The sequence below is a fragment of the Chelonia mydas genome, chromosome 6 (assembly GCF_015237465.2).
Source record: "Chelonia mydas isolate rCheMyd1 chromosome 6, rCheMyd1.pri.v2, whole genome shotgun sequence".
In the NCBI taxonomy this organism is placed as follows: domain Eukaryota; kingdom Metazoa; phylum Chordata; order Testudines; family Cheloniidae; genus Chelonia; species Chelonia mydas.
In genome coordinates, this window is record NC_051246.2 from 101,851,451 (window position 1) to 101,870,345 (window position 18,895).

Consider the following 18,895-nt stretch of genomic DNA (forward strand, 5'->3'; position numbering starts at 1 on the left):
ACGTTATAAGGGAGCATTGTGCAACTTCAAATGAGCATGTTCCCTAATTGATCAGCAACGGGACAACTTTAAGTGAGGAGTTAGGGCAGGACAGCTCTGGTGGCAGTTCCACCCCCTTCCTCTTGAGGCCCCACCCCTGGCCAGGTCAGAGGCTGGAAGACAGCCAGCCAGAGCCCAGTAGTATAGGGTAGCTGCTATTCTGGATGGTTCTAGGGACCTGTGATACTCCCCTATCTGCTGCTGGTGCATGGGATACTGCTGCTTCTCAGCCCCCACCCAGCCTTCCTTGAATGCTTGTACAGCAGGTAAGAGCCATCTGGGCAGGGGGACCCAGCTCATTGGCAGGCAGGGCCCTCAGGGAGCAATGATGGGGGGGCCCCTCCCAGAACTCAGCCCCTAGGTACTCTTCTCCCTGCACCACCCTCCTGCCCATGCACAGCCACTAGGTACCTGTCTCCCTGAGCTACACCCCAGCCTCCACACAGCCCCAGCCTTAACCTTGAGCAGTTTTCAAACTTTTTTTGAGCTGAGCCCTTCACTTTGGGCTGTAGTTGTCAGCTGTGCGCTGCGCTACCCCCGTTAGGCTGGGTGGCCTGCTGAGGTGAGTCGGGGGTGGAGGTGGCACTCCCTCCCCAGGTCCTGCTATGCAGAGCTGGCCTGAGCCCTGCCACCCCAAATATAAATGTCACACTACTATGTATCTACTACAAAATGTTTCAGGGTTAGGGAAAACAGCCTACTCCTGGGCTCAGCTTCTCCCAGCTCACCCAGGACACACGGTCTTTTGTAAAGCACTTGTCCTCATGGAGCCTGACACCCCTGCAACAGGGAACCTACTGGGGAAGACCCAACACTACCACACCCAGTTCCAGAAGCTTCTGGATGTGGAGTACTAAATCGGCCTAGCGACAATGACTCAGACGCAACTCACTCCTAACCCCCACCCCCAGCTCTCTTAAAGAGATATCTCCCTATTTGGAGTTACAAAAGCAGCCTGAAAGTGGGCAGAAAACCAGAGAAGCACTGGTTGTGTGGATCTAGAAGGAAGCCAAGAGGGAGACCTTTTTTTAGGCAGATAACTAGCTAGAAGGAGCCTTGGATTTTGTACAAGGAAACCGTCTCCTATTCATTCCTATTCTGTTCAGGGAAACAGGACTTTATGTACATGTTTTGTAAATAAACAGGTTTGCAGCAAAGAAATACCCTGATTTGCTTAATCATTTTCTCCTTCTAACAGAAGTAATCTCCAAGGCCCTTGAATAGTGACTAACTGCTTGGGCCAAAAGGGGCAGCAGCATAGATCCTCATTTAGGTGCCTAACTCTCATTGATTTTAATGGAAATTAGGTGCCTAAATATCTTTGATGATCTGGGCTAACAGACCCTATCATTTATACTTAAGGGACATAGAGAAGCCCATTCTGATGAGAAGTAGCAGTTAGTGAAAGGCAATACATTTGGGTATGTGGGGTGGGGAATAATCCTAAAGTGTTTGCAGCTGAGCCACTTTAATCATTAGGGGCTGAAAACTGGGGGGGATGCTAGAAAGAGGCTGGACTAAAAAAGCAAACAGTAGGGTAAGAAATAAAAATATACGTGTCTGCCTGAACTCAAGCCTTTGTGGTCTAACTTACATATCTCAGGATTTATGGCAGTTCCATGATACTGAGTGAGAAGCAGAATTGAGGTAAGTCCTGTCCTGGCAGGCCCCCAAAGAAAGCCATTTGCTTGCCTTATTGTTGCCTGTGTTCATTTAAATTAGAATGTGGATTATTTCCCTGACTTATTTTGTTTTAAATATTTTTTTCATGTTAGTGTTCCCCCAAAGGGAAAGAGGAACTGAAGGTGAGGGTTTGGCATGGAGGGGTTTGTCTAGAGGAAAATCTCAGGCTTTTTAGTTGTCTATTGTAGGCAGTAAGAAGAAAATCCTTTAAAGGTTGAGAAAGTGTATTGGATTAACTCGGTCAAAGTCAGTGGAAAGAATGTTGTGTTCGACTTAATAAATGACTTGTGCCTGACAAAAACAGTACCAAGAAAGATTTCTTCAACTGGGAGGAAATGGTGACTCCCAGTTTTAAAGTGGAGGAAGCTTGGTTGCAGTGGTTGTTTATACAGGCTCATAGATAAATATGAGCTGTTTGGGATTGTTTGCAAGACATACTGTGTTTGAAAAAAGAAAAGGAGTACTTGTGGCACCTTAGAGACTAACCAATTTATTTGAGCATAAGCATAAGCTGTAGCTCACGAAAGCTCATGCTCAAATAAATTGGTTAGTCTCTAAGGTGCCACAAGTACTCCTTTTCTTTTTGCAAATACAGACTAACACGGCTGTTACTCTGAAAACTGTGTTTGAAGATATTCTTCAAAATCATCACCTCCAACTTCAGTGAATAGAATGATAATGTATGCAATTATTATGGTAGCACCTGGTGGGTCCCATTGAGCCAGGCACCTTACAGACACATAATAAAGAGACAATTACAACTGTGGAAGCTATTGTAGTGCTTGTGCTACTGTAAAGTGAGATAGAAGTTGGAGAGCTTGATAAGCCTTATCTGCGCTTGACCTGGGCTTAGCATTAGTATCTACTTGTCACACATATGTGGAGAGCTTCTCAACTGGTGTGAATCAATGTGAGCAGCGCCTGGGGGTGGGACTCACATTTGTAGGGATTCCAGACAATACTGCCTCCTCTAGAACTGCCATAGTTTAAGAACGGTTAAGAAGTCACCTAGGGCTGTCCAAGTTACTCCAATAGTCACACTGCCCACCCTCAGCAGCCTAGAATTGTGAGGGTGCATAGAGGCCATATTCAGTTTTCTAGCTTCCAGGCCATCAGCTCAAGGTAAACCGTAGTACTAGATTTCCCTTGCTATTTGCACTTTAAATCCTGGTCCCCTTCCAGTTGTGAATAACTTAGTCACAAGACACTCTGCGTTTTCCTCTAGTGGGTGAAGTAGTGCAGTTTTTATGGAAGAACTGAGTCTTCCCCACAGCTGGAGTGCAGCGCTTCTATATCGTGATGCCAACTTTTCTCAACCTAGCGCTAAAAATTTCCCAAATCTGGTGAAAAATTCCCAGCAGTGCTTCTATATCCTGGAAAATTTCCCAAAATCTGGGAATTTTTGAGTAAGTGTTCTCCCCTCTCTTTGAGTCAGATCCTCATCATCAGAGGTCAGCCCAGCTGAGGAGGGAGTATTTAAAAACCACTTTTGTTTGCTCAGTCCCCAGGCAGCTGGGGATTGTTTGTCATAATTCAAAGCATCAGGGCCTTATTGGAAATCCAGCTATGCTCTGGAGGCTGTCACTGGCCACAGACTACTGGAATACAGTGATGCTTTGACTACAGCCCTTACTGTTCCTATGCTCAGGGGCAGGCATTGAGAATGGGTAAGATAGTTGATGTAAAAACGACGAGGAAAGTGGGTTTTAGCCCACGAAAGCTTATGCCCAAATAAATTTTAGTCCCTAAGGTGCTACAAGGACTCCTCGTTGTTTTTGTTGATACAGACTAACACCGCTACCACTCTAAACCTGATAGTTGATGTAGCTGGCTGTGCAGCATTTAGGGTTGGCTTTATATCAGCATTAGGGTTATCAGTAGTCACTTGTAGAAGTAGGGTCTTGTTAAGACTAGAAATAGCCATTAGTTTCATTAGTAAATTTTGCTGCTCCAAACTGCAAGTACACAAAATAAGCCTTTTTTCTTTTGCTCTGAATCTTCACAATTACAACACTTCATGCCCTCTGATGTGGGAAAGATTCTTTCCACTGTATCCTCTGAAAGGCCACAATGAAATGTCACTTGCCAGTGTGATGAAAGCTTGGTGCCTAATGAAGAAAATCTGCTTGAGGGGGCTCCCACTGTTGCAGGCTAGAAGATTGGAAGTAATTGAATTTCTGAATATCTTCTTATTCTAGATCTAAATCATCCTACAAGCTTCAAGAAAGAAGTGGCCTGTTAGGCACAAAAATAATCAGCCAAAACCAGACATGGGCTGTTACTGGGAAGAAAACAGGACTCTCATGAGTTACCTTCTAAACTCCCCAAGGTGACATGACTCTCAAAAGGATATAATCCAACATATCTCATGCGGCAACCTTTGCCTTTGATCTTGAATGTAGGACCATACTTACAGTATGGAGCACTGTATCCCAGAAAGCAGTGACTCTGAAAAGGAGCTCCTAAATGCAATGCTGTAGCAAAAAAGCTACTCTAATCCTTGTATAAACAGTAGAATATTGAGGATGAATAGGGAAGTGATATTACTCCTGTGCACAACACTGCTGGGGCCATTACTGTTATACTGTGTCTTGTTCTGGTGTCCATGCTTTAAAAAGGATGTTGAAAAACTGGAGAGGGTTCAAGGAAGAGCCACAAGAATGACTGATCTGGAAAACGCACTTTACAATGAGAGACTAAAGGAGCTCAATCTGTTTAGTTTAAGAGAAGATTAAGAGGTGATTTGACCAAAATTACCTGCAGAGAGAGAGAGAATATCTGATCACCGAGGGCTCTTTAATTCAGCAGACAAAAACATGACATAAAATCCACAAGAAGTGGTTGGAAATTCCAGTCCACAAAATTCAAATGGGAAAGAAGACTTTAAAAAAAAAAAAAAAAGTGTCATTAGCCAATTACAAAGGGATGTGGTAAATGCTTCACCATTTTTAGTTTTTTGATCCATATTGGATATGTTTTTAGATATTCCCTAGTTCAGCCACAAGTTATTGGGCTAAATGCAGGATTTACTGGGTGAAATTCTGTGGCTTTTGTTGTACAGATGGTCAGATTAGATGATCATAATGGTCCCTTTAAAAATCCCTGAGTTTTACTAAGTGTTCCATTGGCTCTGAGTATTGTCTTAGTGATTGACAGAAATGGAGGGAATAACTTAATAATTAATCATCTGCCTGAAAAGTGGGCAGCAACTTTATTACCATACTCTATGGTTGCCTAAGAGCAGGGGTCGGCAACCTTTCAGAAATGGTGTGCCGAGTCTTCATTTATTCACTCTAATTTAAGGTTTCACGTGCCAGTAATACATTTTAGTGTTTTTAGACGGTCTCTTTCTATAAGTCTATAATATATAACTGTTGTTGTATGCAGAATAAATAAGGTTTTTAAAATGTTTAAGAAGCTTCATTTAAAATTTAAATTAAAATGCAGAGCCCCCTGGACCGGTGGCCAGGACCCAGGCAGTGTGAGTGCCACTGAAAATCAGCTCACGTGCCGCCTTTGGCATGGTGCCATAGGTTGCCTACCCCTGCCTTAGAGCATTTTATTTTAGTTCTTTGTTCTCTCACAATGACAGAAGGGGAATAGGACTGGGGGAACATAAGGAGACATAGGCATCTCTTATTGAGGAAATTGAGGTTTGGCTGCTTTTATATGGCGGTAGATGAAAAATGCAGAAGTTGGAAATTATTTTATTTGTGTTGGGGGACAGGTTTCACTAGTAATTCAGCCCTTTCTTTTGTACTTTGATCTGCTTTTCTCTTTAATCTCAGCATTTCTGGAATCCTATATAAATTGGACACTTAACGTACTAGTGTCTCATCAAAATACTGCTGTTAATTACTTCTAGCTTGTTGTATCTTGTTTGCTTTTTACACAGCATATTTTGTGGAGTAGGAGACCCCAAAAGATCTAATCATTAAAGGGTGAGTCTTCTATAGTAGAAGATTGGGACTCTGCCTCTCCTGAACTCTGCTGTCTGCAAAGAAATTAAGCCTAACTAAACACGGGAAACAACTAAAAACTAACTATAAATGAGAGCCTTTCCACATAAGAAATCCAAGATAAAATGGGATAAACCTGATGTCATAAATATAAAGGAAAGGGTAACAACTTTTATGTATGCAGTAATATAAAATCCCTCTTGGCCAGAGGTACAGAATCCCCTTACCTGTAAGGGGTTAGTCAGTTCAATTAACCTAGTTGGCACCTGACCAGAAGGACCAATGGGGTAAGAAGATACTTTCAAATCTGGGCGGGGGGGAAGGCTTTGTTTTTGTGCTCTGTGTGTGTTCTCTCAGGAGACAGAGACCAAGCAAGTAATCGAGCTCCTATTAAATGATACATCTGAATTACAGGAATAGTAAGTAATAGCAAGGAAATGCGTTAGAGTATCTTTTACTGAAGGCAAGACTGTCAAGAGTGACTAATGATTTTTAGCTGACCATCTTGAGGCAGGAGTCTTAAAAGAATATGATTTCCAGAAGATAGGTGCTGAGCACCCTACTGAAAATCAGGCCCCTATAAAGTCTCACATCAGTAGTCACTTTTGAAAATCTTGACCCTTGGGCAATATTTATGCATATAAATAAGTGGTTCGGTATTGCAGAGGTGCTAAGCAATCCTAACCACTGAAATCAATGGGAGAAAGAACCCCAAACTAACTTTTAAAATCTCATATTTTAAGCCAAACTCACTATTTGTTTGGGTGAGTGGGGCAAGAGACAGAGTCATGATTTTTGAATACTTGAGGTTGACAATACCAGGAATTGAGTCCTGAGCACCTTAATCAGTTATTTAATATAAGTATAGGTTTAAGGGCGCGACTTCATTTGCTTATGTCTCTAGTGTGACTAGGGTCTGAATGAGCTCTCCTCTGACATCTAGTGATAAGCTGGGGGGCAAAGACTTCAGGACCAGACCATATTTGCTGGGCTCAGTACTGGAACCTGAGAATGTGGCATTGCAGCGAGTGACCGGTAGCGGCAGCAGCAGCGCCAGAGTGAATGACGACATTGTGTGTCAGTTGCAACGGCAGTAGCTGAGGCATTGCTCGGTGCTCCACCCTCCCGTGGTGGAAAGTCAACCCACACAAATGCACCTCTGAACTCTGGGTCTTTGCCTGACCAAGGGCAGCCAACTGTGAGTGGAGTGGAGTGCAGTGGAGGGAGACGCGAGTGATGTGCTAAAGGGACATTGATTCATTGGAAGAATACAGGGTGGGAAACTGAGGCAAAAGACACTGCTCAACGCATTGTGGGGTCAGGTTGGCTTATGATCACATGTTTTTGAATGTGGTTGTTGTGTTTTCCCAAACTAATGCTTGGTTCCCGTTCCCTTTTAATGAAATTTCTCTTATGTTATACGCTGATACAGTGTTTGCAAGTGGCTAAATATTCTCTCTTAGAGGCACCCAGTGGTGATGGTAAATTTTCCCAGATTATTGGGTGGGGGCTCGAGCTGGTTCTGTGTTGTAGTATTAGGAGGAACCCCTAAATATGAAACCTGGCCCTTGTTGCTGTTGACTCCACCTGGCAGAAGGGTTGAGCTAGCTATCTTTGTTGTGGGGAAGTTTAACTGCTTGACGTTTACTGTGATAATGCAATGCCTTTGAGCTATTGAAAACCACACCTGTATATCCCTTTGTTTTTTGAAGAGGCCCCAGTATAAATATTAGTGTTTTGTTTTAATTCTCCGCTGTATGATCCAGTAATAACTGGAGACAAGGAACTGCAGTGATGCAGTGGAGAATCAGGACCAATGTCTGTGGATACTTTCTTTCACTAGTTAACAACTCTTGGAGTTGTGTACATGCTGGAAAAGCCAAATATAACATGAAGTTTTAAAGTTTCTCTGCTGTGGTGAGAAAATATGCAGAACTTATAAGAAGGAAATAAAAATAGCTTGAGAGGACGTGTGTAACCAGCCAGAGCTCTCCAGAGCAGAGCTCCAGTAAATATCTTTAAACCTGCAACCCTGGCACACCCCATGTGGCTGAAGCCCCAAATGGGGCATAGGGGAGGCTCTTGAAAATGGTATATGAGAATTTAAGCCCTGTGTGTAACAATTAAAATATGCTCGCTAAATATTGTTGGCTGCAAAAGCTTGAACGAGGTAAGAACTAGAAGTTGGTAGGATGAGAAGGGCTATAGAAGAACACCAGAGGAATTGCTGTCTCGTTCAACCTTTAGACAGGATATGGGGACTCACGTTAAACACAAGACAAAACTAAACTATTCTCCTCACTCATTGTTGGGGTTGATGTGAAGGTTATGCAGGTATCAAAGTGGTGTGAAGGCAACTGACTCCACAGTGATGGTAGCAGGCACTGAAGTTCAGAGTTTTCTTACACCTACTTCAGCAGAGTGATGACACCTCCAGCCTTCTCAACCTTCATTCAATAGTAGTGGTGGAGTGCGCTAGTCAGCTGAGCTCTAGACTAGTTCCATCCACCACAGAGTGCAACTATTGTGAGGAAAAGCTATTTTTGTTTTACTCCTGGCTTTAGTAATGGAAGCTTTTTATGGAGTTGTCTTTGGGATTGCAGATGAGCAATTCATGGGAGACTGTGCTCCTTAGATGCAGATGGCTACTTAGTGTGGACTTTTGGCACATGTATCAGAGGGGTAGCTGAGTTAGTCTGGATCTGTAGAAGTGGTAAAGAGTCCTGTGGCACCTTATAGACAGGTGACTTGTGATCAGGTTGTGGTTTCTTAAACAATCTTTAATTTCTGTTCTAGGAAATCATGCTTTTCACCAGTGGTTGCTATGGTGATAGGAGAACGGACTAGGTATCAAGTTATTTTCTTGGCGGCAGCATCTGAAAAGAGGAGGCTAACGTGTGTGGGTGTAACTTGGCTTCACTCTGAGCACGCTCACTGTAAACATATATGTATGTGTTGTTAGGAAGTCAATTAACTGCCTCTTAGAGGAAGTATATTAAAGGTTTGATTTGAAACCCAGAAATCAAGAAATAAATTTAAAAGGGCCCTGTCAAGCTAGGTGGCAGGATAGCCTAGTGTTTAAGGTGCAGCACTGGGATTTAGGACACCAGGGTTCACAATTCCCTGCTCCAACACAAACTTTTCTGTGTGATCTTGGGCAAATCACTTGGTCCCTCTGGGTCTCAGCTCCCCATCTGTAAAAGAGAGGAGTAATATTGTCCCCACCTTGCAGGGGTGCTGTGAAGATTAAAACACTAAAGATTGTGAGGTGATCATATACCATGGTAATGGACCATATAAGTACCTTAGATAGATAGATAGGTAGGCTGAGTCTGAACTAGTTATATTTAGCTATCTTTTTCTTGACTTTTTATTTAAAAAAAAATGCAATTAACCCCCCTCCCCCAAACGCCAGTACCCCAGTGCTCATGAGTAACCCTTACAAGGTATACTTTGTACAAAGATCATTACAATAAGGTGTGAACTGGGTATTTTCTGTCAGCCTTATCTGCAATACAGGAATACTTTTCTTTCCTACTGTGCAGAGGGTTTTGAGTATCAGCATTATTTGAAACCATCTAGATTGCCCTAACGAACTTCCTGACTGTGCCTGTTTGGGGGGGATTCCAATCAAGCTCACTTCACAGTTTGTTCCTTGAAGAAAGAATGGATCTGATTCTTCTCTGACTTACCCCAGTGTAAATCAGGAATAATTCTGAAGTCAAAGAAATTACATTGATATAAAGTCACCAAATTAATAGGCCTTAAAATAAACAAAAGGAAGTATTTCTTTACACAATGCACCGTCAACCTGTGGAACTTTTTGCCAGAGGATGTTATGAGGGCCAAGACTATAACAGGGTTCCAAAAAGAACTAGAAAAATTCATGGAGGATAGCCATTGATGGACCTATTAGCCAGGATGGGCAAGGATGGTGGTCCCTAGCCTCTGTTTGTCAAAAGCTTGGAATGGGCGTAAGGGGATGGATCACTTGATGATGACGTCTTCTGTTCGTTCCTTCTGGGGCACCTGGCATTGGCCACTGTTGGAAGACAGGATACTGGGCTAGGTGGACCTTTGGCCTGACCCAGAATGGCCATTCTCTTATACAGATATGGTGATTGCTGGTTCCGCTTTGAACCATGTGCATATAACAGATCAGTGTAGAATCTGTATGAAAGTGAGCAGTTTATATCACCACCATTCAGCCAATGAAGTTTCACTCATGCACAAATGGCAAACATCTCTGACTCCAAAGAGCTCAGAACAAACATGGAAGGGCAGCTATGTCGGCAAATTGAGGAACCCTGTGATGGGATAAATCTCTGTCACTTTCAGAATGTGACTTACGTTCTTATGTCAATATATGTGAGTGGAGAGCAGGCCAATGTAGTAATTTATTATGAGAAATAACACCTAAACTAGACCGGATTTAAGGCATTGAAAAATGTTCCTCAGTGTAATATAAAAACAGTTAAAATAGCAACTTTCATCTGAGGATTACAAATCTTTACAAACATTAACCCTCACAATGCACCCCTGAGGTGGGTAGTGTGTGTGTGTGGTCTTACTGAAGTGCAGCCATCCCTCAGGTAGGACTCAATTGGAGGAGAAAATGAGATAGCAACTGTGGAAAAATGGGAAAGGGGGTGGGGTGTAATAGGTGCCTATATCTGTTATCCTGCAGTATTGGCCTTGATTCTGAGTGGCCCCCTCATTTTTGTGGGATTTAGTTGGTTACCACATTATTGAACTTTTAAAAAAAAAAAACTGTTACTTTAATTATAAGTCACTTTGAGTGTGTGAAACAACACGCAAATGTGTAAATTCATATTTAGGCCATTATTAAAATGCATGTCACATGCCCCTACAATCACTTTAGTTATTAGTTGTTTGTTCCAGAGATTTGAGTAGCACTAGTCAGTCCCCTTGATTGTTCTGTATATGATGTCCGAGAGTGATTTAGTTTCATAGGTGCATGAAGGAAGAATAGGATCATACGTGTCCTTTGCTTTCACCCGTCCAAGAGATGACTAGCCCATCTGAACTTCCTGAAGTGGTATATGGCTGATGTGCCTGGTCCCATGGATAGCCTGTGGATACTGGATAACTTCTTCCACAATGCATATTCTTATCATTTAAAGTGTAAGTGAGAGAGAAAACCACACACACAATGGCCAAACCAAATCTAATACGGTCTTCCAACGAAGTAATGCGCCACTCCCCCCCAAGGTTAAATTATGATCCCTAAAAATAAATGTGCATGTTCTGTTCTGGAAATGCTCTTTGCAGGCAAGCACTGAAGACTGCAAAACCGTGTCTCAGTGCCTCAGCACCTCCTGAGAGCTACGTGACCTGTCACAGGATGAGAGTCCAATTCTGCATTCTTTGTGCACCCAGAATTGCCACTGAGGTCAGGGCGGTGGTCTGGGTACACAAGGAAATCAGGATTGTGCCAAATGAGATGAATACAAGGTCTGGAAAGGAGAGAAATAAATAAGGGGATGCTTGAAACAATATTCACTAAAACTTTCCAATGAATTTAATGAAATGGTTTGGGATGTTTTAGGCATATTGGAAATTGACTTTCCACAAATTTTGTCAGTAAAATTCCTGGAAAGGAAACACACAAAAGGGACACCAAATAGCCTGCCTGCACAGGTGGTCACAGAAATTATAGATCAGTTTTAAATTTTCATGTTCAAGCACTCACTTGGAAGCCCATGAGTGTTCATCCTATCTGGGAGTAGAAACAATGGCATGTGACTTGAGCTTGGGAACAGGGGCAGCAAACATAGGATTTCTCCCAGGTGAGGCATGAGTCACTACATGACCCTGGGGGTGAGTTTGTTGTCTGATAGTTTGTTAGGGTTGCCAACTTTCTAATTGCACAAAACTGGACACCCTAGTCCCGCCACCGCTCACAACATTCCCCCTCCCTTGGTGGCTCGATTTTCCCCGCCCCACACTCATTTTCACTGGGCTACGGCAGGGGGTTGGGGTGTGGGAGGGGGTGAGGGCTCCAGCTGGGGGTGCAGGGTCTGGGGTGGGGTTGGCGGTACAGGAGGGGGCTCCAGGCTTGGGGGCCAAGGGGTTTGGAATCTGGGAGGGGGCTGTGGGTTAAGGCATGGGGTTGGGGTGTGGGAGGGGGTATGGCTTTGGGCTGGGGGTGTGGGCTCTGGGGTGGTTGGATGAGGGTTTGGGGTGCAGGAGGGGGCTCCAGGCTGGGGGTGGGGTCTAGGGATTTGGAGTGTGGGAGGGGGCTGTGGGTTGAGGCGGGGGTTGGGGTGTGGGCTCGGGGGTGGGGCTGGGGATGAGGGGTTTGGGGTCCAGGAGGGGGCTGCTGCAGGTTGAGGTGTGGGCTGGGGTGTGGGAGGGGGCTCCAGGCTGGGGGGTGGGGCCAAGGGATTTGGAGTGTGTGAGGGGGCTGCGGGTTGAGGTGAGGGTTGGGGTGTGGGAAGGAGTGTGGGCTCTGGGCTGGGGATGTGGGCCCACGAGTAGGGTTTGGGGTGCAGAAGGGGGCTCTGGGTTTGGGGGGGGCTCAGGGCTGGGGCAAGGAGTTGGGGCACAGGCTTACCTCAGGCAGCTCTCGGTCAGCAGGGCTAAGGCAGGCTCCCTGCCTGTCCTGGCACTGCGCTGTGCCCCAGAAGCCCCCAGCAGGTCCAGCTCCTAGGCGGGGTGGAGAGGGGCAGGAGGTTCCATGCGGTGCTCTCACCTGCAGGCACTGCCCCCACAGCTCCCGGCTAATGGAAGTGCGGAGCCAGTGCTCGGGGTGGGGACAGTGCGCGGAGTCCTGTGGCCCCCCTGCATAGGACTGGGACCTGCTGGCCGCTTCCGGGGCGCAGCGTGGTGCCAGGACAGGTAGGGGCTAGCCTGCCTTAGCCCTGCAGCACCGCCGACAAGACTTTTAATGGCCCAGACGGCGGTGCTGACCAGAGCTGCCAGGGTCCATTTTCAACCGGGCATTCCAGTTGAAAACTGGACACCTGGCAACTCTGTAGTTTGTTGTGGTTGTGTGCCTGCTTGATTCAAGTTTAAAATGTGGTCTGTTTGGGGGCTGTGATTGACTACCTTCCCCATTCCCCACCTCCTGGGGAAGAGCAGCCAATTCCGGCTGCTGCAAGAGGTTGGCCTCTTTCCCCTTCCTGCCCCACAGCAGCCAGAGGAATTCTGGGGGAGGTGAGGGAAGTATAGTGGGGGACGGAGCAGCTGATGCCATTTTTATGAGAGTGGAGTGGAAAGAGTCCGGTGGCTCAGGGCAGTTCTGCTCCCTCCACCCTCCCTTCCTGCAAACAGTGGGTCAGTGTGCTCTCTGCTCATCCCGTTGGCCTCCTTTCAGCACCAGGCCTGGGAAGGCAGAGAAGATCCTATGGCAGTCCTCCCCCCGCCCCCCCCCCCAACCTGGGAGTGGGATGAAGAACCCTTGGAGTGGCAAGAAAAACAGAGCAGAACCAGGTCATAGCGGGAGGGCTAGGCAAGCCTGGGGGGCCAGGCGGATGCAGAGCTGGGTAGGTAGAAGGGATTGCTGGGCTGAGGAATGGGTAAATATGGAGTGATGGGGAGGGGGGACCACAGTATGTATGTAGGTATTTATTAGAATTTTGGTGATTGGGAAGAAGCTGGAAGTTTTGTACCATCAGGCAGTCAGCAGAGGCTAAAGTCAGTAAATTTGAGAGAGGTGGCAACAGTGTTTGTGCGATAGTCACTGGGAATGAGTGGGAAGAGGTCAAAAATCAAGACAGACCAAAAAAAACACCATATAAACTTTGCCTGACTCATGACTTTTGAAATTTTGGGTTGGCAGTACTGGAATTACTCACTTTGCTCTCAGTCAGGCCCAGATTCTACTTCTGGATGCATGTCCTGGGCTTCCATTTAAATTTTTTGGGGGCTGCATTATAAGGGCCGTTTTTTTTTTTTTTGGCTCCCCTTTTCTCAAGACTCGATTTCACTTTCTGAAAGTTCTAAATTTACTGACATTTTATCACCTGCCTCAGTTTCTCACTGAATCTGCAAGCAAAGTTGCAGCTAATTCAGACAATAGTTAGGACAGCCTCTGGACTCTTGAGGCTCATGTAGTTAATATGTTGATGTGCCTATTAATAATTCATGTATAGTTTGTCAGTTACAATTCCCTGCAGGATTTTAATTTCCATTTTATATTGAAGTGCACATAGCTTAAATTCCTTCATGAGCTAATTCTGTCTTTTTCTCTACTGAATTTCCACATCCACCTTGATATTTAAAAAATGTAAATATTTTACTTTGTGGAAAGATGGGAGTGGAAACATTCTAATCAATAGGAAGTTTTAAATTACAAACACACTGTGCATACAGGGCCTAAATGATATACTCTTCAGGCCAGCAAAACTTCCACTGATGTAAGCACAGGGACCAAACCATAAAGGTTCTGGTAGATCAAAAATTACTTCAAATTTTGCCTGGCAACTAACTGCACTGGCTTCCAGGCCGTTAAGTGCCAGTGTAATATGACCCAGACAAGAAGTACTGCTAAGTAGATAGAGAGGCAGCTATATTATGCTGAAGTCAAAGTTTACAAGTGGCCTTCAGGTGTAACACTATGTGTGGCAAGAGTAATCCAACCTAGATGAGACAGAAGTATGGATAGAAATGGGATAGCTTACAGCCTTTTTGCCAAGCACAGATGGGGAATGGTGAGGAGGGGACAGCACCTCTGGTCAGCATTTTTATCAGGACATCTAGATCCAGCTGAAAGTTGAGGCATTATTTAACCATCTCCTGTGGTTCACCTCCTCACATGCCCATCCTACTGATATTAGCTCCATCTTCTCCTGACTGAGCTTCAGCCACCTGGCCTTATCCAAGGCCCCAATTCTGTCCAGCCCTTAAGAAGGCTAAATGACTACAGGGGCCTGATATGATGAAAGGGGTCTTGAAGTGAGTGTTTTCCCTACCCCCCCTCATTTGCATGGATCTCACATTTGCTTAGGCTGCCAAAAACAATTTCTTAAAAGTCCTTTCTTCCTCCCTACCCCTGGGCTCCCACTGCGCTCTCTACAAGGCTCTTGCCCCTTCTGCTTTTTCCTATTTTAAGAACAATGTGTTTTATTGCTGCTGCACCCTGGCCAGCACTGTGACTGCGGGTGCAATAGGCGAGGGAGTGCCACGTGTGGCCATACTATTCATATGTCCCTAAGACCAAATCTGCTGGTGGCACTGCTGCTCATCTTAGTGGGGCCCCCCCCAAGCTGCCTCATTCACTCTGAGCAGTCAAGAATGACAACAGGAGCTGGAGGTACTCTGCACGTGCAATTATCAAGTGCCCTACATAGCCTCTGCTTCCTCCTAGAGAGAAAAGAATAAAACCAGGTTTTTTTGTGTGGGGGGGCAGGGAAGAAAGGATTTTGAACAATGGCGGTATTGTAAATCTGAACAATGGCAGTATAGTAGCAAATGAGTAAAGAAATGAAACTGACCCATTTAATTTTGTTTTCTAAACTAATGGAAACACAAAAAAGGTAAATAGGCAGCCGCATAAGAGGCAAAGATTATTTGTTAATCTAAGTGCTGACTGCATTGTGCTCTAAAACATACAAAGACAGTCCCTGCCCTGAGGAACTTACAATAAAAAAGCACTCAGAGTAAATTAAATGTTAAAATCAATTGATTTTAGGCATTCATAGGATGTCAATCATTATTATATGTAGGCGTGGAAAAAAATCTATTCACTCTTAATAATCTGACGTTTTGTGGTTCGTGAGAGGCAAATAATCTTCTGGAGTATTCTGTGCTGACTGTTCCTTTTTAAACTAAAAGGAACCCCACTGACTTTTTTTTTTTTAATTCTTTTTGGGCCCTTATTGCAAAACAATCTCTCTTTACCTGCACACCTCAATCACTCTTCCACTTCTAATTCTGTACATGAATAAACAGTGTAGTTTGTCAGTGTGAGCCATCTTGGGCACATTCCTCACCATTCATCCACCATCAAACTCTCATAATGAGTTGATTTAATATTTTGTGGTGATCTGTCATCTTTGATAGTGGTAAAGAGAATTATGTGACAGGTTGTAATTTTCTGTTTGCTCACATATAATTAGTCTCCATCCCATTAAACACAACACATAATATTTGCATCTTTTGGGGGAAAAACAGACAGTTTGGAAATCTTCAAGTTGGTATTTTTCTTGAGTGACAAGTAAAAGAGTATATAGAGACCACTCATCTCTCAAGCACATTTTGAGACAGTAAATTATTCCGAAAAAGATAATCACTTCACCTATGTCTAGCATAGAATTCAGCATCTGTGTTGGTCAGAATATCTTCCTTCCAGCATGCAAATAATGTACAATAGCATAAGCAGTTGGTAAATGATCCTCAAGTTATAAGGCAGCAATGTAGTCACTTTGGAACAGATTTGAACATCCTCAAACTCTGCATTCTGTAGTTTCATACAACATGTGCAAGATTGTATTTTCAAAGTACGTTTACCCTACAGAACTTGACTGAGGTTTTCAGATATTGACTATGAACCCTTTTGAATGCCAGAGAGATTCCTAGAACTAGGCCCGTTGTTAGCAGTTTAAAAAAACAATTAGAATATATGTGGGGCTGATTAAAATGAAATTTCTCTTATACAGATATGGTGATTCATGGTTCTGCTTTGAACCATGTACATAAAACAGATCCTCCCTATTACCGTGTAGAATCTGTATGAAAATGAGCAGTTTGTATCACCACGATTCAGCCAATGAAGTTTCACTCATGCACAAATGGCAAACATCTCTGACTCCAAAGAGCTCAGAACAAACATGGAAGGGCAGCTATGTCAGCAAATAGAGATTTATCCCAGCACAGGGTTCCTCAGTCATTTTCAGAATGCGGATTGCCTCTTAATTGAGAGTGTCACCTAAATACCTCTCTTCCGCGCTCAGCCTGTGCGGCCCAGGTTTTCTACCATGCACATTACATCACTGTGAGCAGGGCCTGCTCTAGGCACCAGCAGAGCAAGCACGTGCTTGGGGCAGCATTCCCGCCAGCCTTTTTTTTTTTTTTCGGGGCCGTTGCGCTCTCAGAGCTGTGCCACTTAGATGGGACAAGCGCGCCGTGCCTCCGGCCGCAGCGGGAAGGGGAAGCCCCAGCCCCGGGACGCTGAGCTGCCAGGGCCTAGCCGCTACCTGGGGAGGAGAGGGCGAGTCCTGCTGCGGAGCCGGGGCTGCACTGCCTCATCTGCGCACTGGCTGCTGTGCTACCTTGTGCCACCCCTTATATCGGGGTGGGGGAGAAGCCCCTGCAGGCGCTGGGAGAAGGTGACATCACTCCCTCCGCTTCCAGCCCCGCCTGTGAGCCCCAGTCCCACCTGAGCTTGGGGCAGCAACTTTTTGCTTGGGGCGGCAAAAAACCTAGAGCCAGCCTTGACTATGAATACTAAAGCAGCTGCTCACATGCAGCAGTAATATGACAAAAGCATTTCCTGGATTTTTAGCAGTCTTCAATGCTTTGTTCTTTTTGAAAAAGTTAATCCCCCTGTCTCCTTTAGCTGTTAATATCTCCCTCCCATCCCCTCTGTTCCCCCCCTCTCTGTGCTTCCTTGATGCTGTATCCTCTCTTCTTTCTCCACTCACTTCTTTCCAGTGCATGGTGCCCTACCACCTCGTTCTGTTGTCTCCACTGTCCCCTGGATAAAACTGCCCTGTTTCCTTCTCCTCTGTGCATCCCTGCTGTCCTTGAGGTGGTTGGTGGCTCAGGTCCTTGAGGGTGACTTCTGTTTCCTTTTCCACTGTTACGCAGCAGTGGTCTGTAGCATAGACAGCTATGCTGGTTGCTCCTTCTGTTTCCAAATGTTTATAGGGTTCTAAGCTCTTCTCTTCAGCTAGAACCTGGACACAAATGGAACGATACAAGTGAAAGAGGCAGCATCATATGACCAGCCAGCTTTCCAAGACCACCAGCAAGTGCTCTGCAGATCACACTCTGGGAACTGTTTTCTTAGCATAATTAAAGAAATCCAGGTGTGACGGGGAGCGAACTGAGGTCACTCAATTAGGGTGAACTACAAAGAATGGGGCAGGCAATCCCTAAAGCTGGGGATATTCCAATACTTTTAGATTTACCAAGCCAGCACAAAACAGCTTCTATAATACCTCACTTGTTACCAGAAGCCAACAACACAGTCCCCTTAAAGTAACCCAGTCTTAGGCCTCCACCCAGACACCCAAGTCAAATATGATGAGGATTACTGAAAATCTTATTCATCATATAAAAAAGTTCTACCAATCCCAAAGGATTGGGCACACTGCCTCCCAGGTTAATGAATATTCCAGCTCTTACCCGAATACATGCTTATAGCCGATTCTTATTAACTAAACTAACATTTATTAAGAGAGAGTATTGGTTAAAAGATCTGTATACACAGAGACATGAGTACAGTTCTTGAGATTCAGATTCATAGCAGAGATAGTGAGCTTTTGTAGTTGCAAAGAGTCCTTTCAGAATTAGTCCATAGGTTATAGTCCAATGTTTATATTTAGGGTGGTCCAGTCAGGACTGATATCTAAGGTCTTATGGCTTAGGCTTCCCCTGCATGAAGCCTCGAGCAGATCTGAGATAAAAAAGGGTTGGGACCCAAAGGTCTTTTATACAGTTTCAGGACCTCTTGTGACAGCTTGGAGTCCTTCCGCAAACAATAGACACTCATGGGGACTTTGAAGTGGACCCTCTTCTAAGCATCACCGGTAATTATCTCCACAGATTAACATAAAGCCTGTTTTTTCCACCGTTTGCAGGTGATTTGCTATACATTTCAAAGAGAGATGCATACACTGATATCCTGTGTTTACAGTTTATTTAAATGTTAAGATGTTCTTTTGATCTCTGAATTAACAGAATACAGCATAGACAGGGACTTTTTGTTTACATTACTTATCTTGTGTAATGATTAACAAACACCTACAATTAGTATCACCTTTAATTTCTACCAATATAGGTTTGCATTTCAAAGTTCTAGCCTATCTAACATGTCTCTAAAGGTTGACTCTGGGTCAACTAGCCTGCAAGCTGTTTAACCCTTTCTGGCTATTTTGTTAGTCTAAGGTGCCACAAGTACTACTCCTTTTCTTTTCTGGCTGTGCGTCACACCAGGTTAACAGGTTTCAGAGTAACAGCCGTGTTATTCTGTATGCGCTAAAAGAAAAGGAGTACTTGTGGCACCTTAGAGACTAACCAATTTATTT

At 44.5% G+C, this 18,895-nt stretch overlaps 1 long non-coding RNA gene across 1 annotated transcript in view; it reads left to right on the top strand.

The window, feature by feature from the left end:
- The first annotated feature begins 1,556 nt into the window (after positions 1–1,556).
- LOC122466379 overlaps positions 1,557–18,895 on the top strand; it is a 44,499-nt gene continuing 27,160 nt past the window's right edge. The window contains exons 1-2 of the long non-coding RNA XR_006291814.1: positions 1,557–1,686; positions 3,921–4,051. This is a non-coding gene — a long non-coding RNA (uncharacterized LOC122466379). The remainder of the gene's footprint in view (positions 1,687–3,920; positions 4,052–18,895) is intronic.